Raw genomic sequence first — 5,000 nt, 5'->3', positions numbered from 1 at the left:
TAAACACTAATAACACAATACACAGCAGCTAACGTTAGCCTACCGTTAGCTACAGTAAACACTATTAACACGTTACACAGCAGCTAACATTAGCCCATCGTTAGCTAGTAAACACTAATAACACGTTACACAGCAGGTAACGTTAGCCTACCGTTAGCTACAGTAAACACTAATAACACGTTACACAGCAGGTAACGTTAGCCTACCGTTAGCTACAGTAAACACTATTAACACGTTACACAGCAGCTAACGTTAGCCTACCGTTAGCTACAGTAAACACTAATAACACGTTACACAGCAGCTAACGTTAGCCTACCGTTAGCTACAGTAAACACTAATAACACGTTACACAGCAGCTTACGTTAGCCTACTGTTAGCTACAGTAAACACTATTAACACGTTACACAGCAGCTAACATTAGCCCATCGTTAGCTAGTAAACACTAATAACACGTTACACAGCAGCCAATGTTAGCCTACCGTTAGCTACAGTAAACACTAATAACACGTTACACAGCAGGTAACGTTAGCCTACCGTTAGCTACAGTAAACACTAATAACACGTTACACAGCAGCTAACGTTAGCCTGGCTGTCAAACTGGGCAGTTGATAACAACAAACAGGCCAAAACGCGCACACACACACACACACACACACACACACACACACAGGCCAAAACACAAACAGACATTACGTCACGGAACGGAAATTTCAAAAGGAGAAAATACTGCATTGTTGTCAGAAAAGATGGTATTTCAACTTAGCATGTTTCCTTCATATGTGATGACGCATTGGGGTCATTTTGGATTTATTAAAGTAAATATATTACATATTGGACCTTTTAATAATCCGTATCGGCCCTGAGAAACCAGTATCGGTCTACCCCTATAAGCACGTCTCTGGTCTGCCGTTTTATTGACACATTGATTGGTCACGTCTGAAGTTTTTTAGTTAAAAACAACCAGGAGAATGTGAATGAATAGAGAGGCAGACGTGTGACACTGATTTGTCGCTGCAGGTGACGGTTTACCTGGGAAAGAGAGACTTTGTGGATCACCTGGACCACGTGGACCCAGTAGGTGAGTCAGCACATCTCGAGGTTTGTATATTCATATATTTGTTTTGCCAGGGTTATGAAACGTCCTGGAAAAGGTTATGGAAGTACGGTGTTTGCTTTTCCAGGACTGTGTGAAGTGCAAAATGTCACGTTTCCCAAAAGATTAATCACTGACAAATGTTCTCCATCAGTCAGCGTCCACTAAAAGTTCTGTTGTTGCCGCTGACAGACTCAGATTATTATTCTAAGTGTCTGACAACATTATGGAAAGGATCCCTACAGAGATAGACCCAAACTCCACCAGACTCCATGTAAATAATCACTACTTTTATCATCGTAAAACACACTTCATTCAAAGTGGACAGAAACTAAATAAAACTATAAAAAGCCATCTTGGTTCATCTTTCCACTGTTCCAACAATCACCACTCTGGTTTGGTTGAAATAAACCCTTAATTCTCCCATTTACATGTGGAGATATGCTGGCTCTATTCACGCTAAAAGTCCTGATTATTTACATGGAGTCTGGTGGAAATATGCTGGCTCTATACACGCTAAAAGTACTGTATATTTACATGGAGTCTGGTGGAAATATGCTGGCTCTATACACGCTAAAAGTCCTGATTATTTACATGGAGTCTGGTGGAAATATGCTGGCTCTATACACGCTAAAAGTACTGTATATTTACATGGAGTCTGGTGGAAATATGCTGGCTCTATACACGCTAAAAGTACTGTATATTTACATGGAGTCTGGTGGAGTTTGGTGATGGTAATTTTGGGGCCCTTTCATGTTAAACTAAAAGGATCTTACTCTTTAACTAAAAGGTCTATCTCTGTAGGGATCCTTTCATAATGTTGTCAGACACTTAGAATAATAATCTGAGTCTGTCAGCGGCAACAACAGAACTTTTAGGTCCACTAAAAGTTGACCTGAACTTTTTATGTAGCATAAGACGTAAACCTTTGATATTACCTACTATATAATTAGACACTCATGTAGGCATAGATATAGAGCATGCATGTAGGTCTATATCTTATCATTCATCATTGTATAATTTAATTAAATGTATTGTTTATTTAACCCTTGTGTTGTCTTCCCGTCGACCTGCAACTTTGTGTTTTTCTGGGGCGAAATTTTAATTTTTTTTTACTAGTTTTCTACACTTTCCCCGACGCTTTTTGTCAGTTTTATTCAGAAAAAAAAACACTTTTTTCCCCAATTTTTTTTTTGTCACTTTTCTTTCCAATTTTTGTCATTTTTTTCCCCAAATTTTTCCAACTTTTTGTCACTTTTTTGTCACTTTTCTTTCAATTTTTTTTTTGTCATTTTTTCCCCATTTCTTTGTCAATTTTTCCCAATTTGTTTTGGTCACTTTTTAAATTTTTTAAATACGTTCTTTGTCGATTTTTCCCGATGTTTTTTCCCCACATTTTTTGTTGCATTTTTTAACACATTTTTGTCACCTTTTCTGATTGTTTTTTTTTTTTTTTTTGGTCACTTTTTGCAGCGTTTAAAACATTTTTGTAGCTTTTCCCCACAATTGTCACTTTTTGCAGCGTTATTTTGTCATAGTTGTGATGTAGAAACTTTTTGTAAACAACAGGTTACGTAGATTGTCTATAAACTTTAAAACCTTTGACCGCTGCCTGTAACCGAATTAAGCCAAGTTTATTTGGGTTATCTCTACACCCCCCTCCCCCCCTCCCCCCGGTGTGTCTGGAGAGTGTCTGTGATTGGACGATGGGCAGCCGAAACTTTGTGCACTGTGAGTTTTGTGATTTTTCTTTTGTTCCTGCCGACAGATGGAGTGATCCTCGTCGACCCCGAGTATCTGAAGGACAGGAAAGGTAGGACAGCTTCCTCCTCAACATCTGGAAACAGCTGCCGGCCGTTTCCTCCTAATTATTCACATTTAAAGTGTTTTTAGAAAGGGGGTAAAGTCAGTCAGTGTGAGGTCCAGCAGTGGTATTATAATGCCATATTTACACGTTACATCGTGTGTTTTTTAAACGTTTATTTTTCTCATATTCTCACGTTTTTAAAGGTCGAGTGTGTAACGTGTTTAGTTCATTATCAAAATCTGTGTTGCCCATTCACAAACTTGTGTGACCTGTTTCCTCTCCTCTCGTTTCCTCTCTCGTTTCCTTGTTTCCTCTCCTCTTGTTTCCTCTCTTGTTTCCTTGTTTCCTCTCCTCTCGTTTCCTTGTTTCCTCTCCTCTTGTTTCCTCTCTCGTTTCCTTGTTTCCTCTCCTCTCTTGTTTCCTCTTTTGTTTCCTCTCCTCTTGTTTCCTCTCTCGTTTCCTTGTTTCCTCTCCTCTTGTTTCCTCTTTCGTTTCCTTGTTTCCTCTCCTCTCTTGTTTCCTCTCCTGTTTCCTCTCTCGTTTCCTTGTTTCCTCTACTCTTGTTTCCTCTCTCGTTCCCTTGTTTCCTCTCCTCTCGTTTCCTCTCCCCCCTTGTTTCCTTGTTTCCTCTCCTCTTGTTTCCTCTTTCGTTTCCTTGTTTCCTCTCCTCTCTTGTTTCCTCTCCTCTTGTTTCCTCTCTCGTTTCCTTGTTTCCTCTCCTCTCTTGTTTCCTCTCCTCTTGTTTCCTCTCTCGTTTCCTTGTTTCCTCTCCTCTCTTGTTTCCTCTTTTGTTTCCTCTCCTCTTGTTTCCTCTCTCGTTTCCTTGTTTCCTCTCCTCTTGTTTCCTCTTTCGTTTCCTTGTTTCCTCTCCTCTCTTGTTTCCTCTCCTGTTTCCTCTCTCGTTTCCTTGTTTCCTCTACTCTTGTTTCCTCTCTCGTTCCCTTGTTTCCTCTCCTCTCGTTTCCTCTCCCCCCTTGTTTCCTTGTTTCCTCTCCTCTTGTTTCCTCTTTCGTTTCCTTGTTTCCTCTCCTCTCTTGTTTCCTCTCCTCTTGTTTCCTCTCTCGTTTCCTTGTTTCCTCTCCTCTCTTGTTTCCTCTCCTCTTGTTTCCTCTCTCGTTTCCTTGTTTCCTCTCCTCTCTTGTTTCCTCTTTTGTTTCCTCTCCTCTTGTTTCCTCTCTCGTTTCCTTGTTTCCTCTCCTCTTGTTTCCTCTTTCGTTTCCTTGTTTCCTCTCCTCTCTTGTTTCCTCTCCTGTTTCCTCTCTCGTTTCCTTGTTTCCTCTACTCTTGTTTCCTCTCTCGTTTCCTCTCCTCTCTTGTTTCCTTGTTTCCTCTACTCTTGTTTCCTCTCTCGTTCCCTTGTTTCCTCTCCTCTTGTTTCCTCTTTCGTTTCCTTGTTTCCTCTCCTCTCGTTTCCTCTCCCCCCTTGTTTCCTTGTTTCCTCTCCTCTTGTTTCCTCTTTCGTTTCCTTGTTTCCTCTCCTCTTGTTTCCTCTCCTCTCTTGTTTCCTCTCCTCTTGTTTCCTCTCTCGTTTCCTTGTTTCCTCTCCTCTCGTTTCCTCTTCCTCCCTGTAGTCTTCGTCACGCTCACTTGTGCGTTTCGTTACGGCCGTGAGGACCTGGATGTCCTGGGTCTGTCCTTCCGGAAGGATCTCTACATCTCCACCTTCCAGGTGAGAGCTGCAAACCTCCCACTACACCTGAACACAACACCGGGACACAGGCACCTGAACACAACACCGGAAATCTGCAATTTAGTAGATTTAGGGCGTTTCACACCTATACTTTGTTTGCTTCTGTCAGAATCACTTGATGAGTTTGTAAACTTGAGTGTTCTCTCTCTCTGTCTCTCTCTCTCTCTCTCTCTGTCTCTCTCTGTCTCTCTCTCTCTCTCTCTCTGTCTCTCTCCCTGTCTGTCTGTCTCTCTGTCTCTCTCTCTCTGTCTCTCTCTCTCTCTGTCTCTCTCTCTGTCTCTCTCTCTCTCTCTGTCTCTCTCTCTCTCTCTGTTTCTCTCCCTGTCTGTCTCTCTCTCTCTCTCTGTCTCTCTGTCTGTCTCTCTCTCTCTCTCTGTCTCTCTCTGTCTCTCTCTCTGTCTCTCTCCCTC

At 41.6% G+C, this 5,000-nt stretch overlaps 1 pseudogene; it reads left to right on the top strand.

The window, feature by feature from the left end:
* Positions 1-5,000, top strand: part of LOC118492967 — a 35,286-nt pseudogene that overhangs the window by 21,308 nt on the left and 8,978 nt on the right.

The sequence above is a fragment of the Sander lucioperca genome, chromosome 13, assembly GCF_008315115.2.
Source record: "Sander lucioperca isolate FBNREF2018 chromosome 13, SLUC_FBN_1.2, whole genome shotgun sequence".
In the NCBI taxonomy this organism is placed as follows: Eukaryota; Metazoa; Chordata; class Actinopteri; order Perciformes; family Percidae; genus Sander; species Sander lucioperca.
This window is presented reverse-complemented; position numbering and strand designations above follow the sequence as displayed.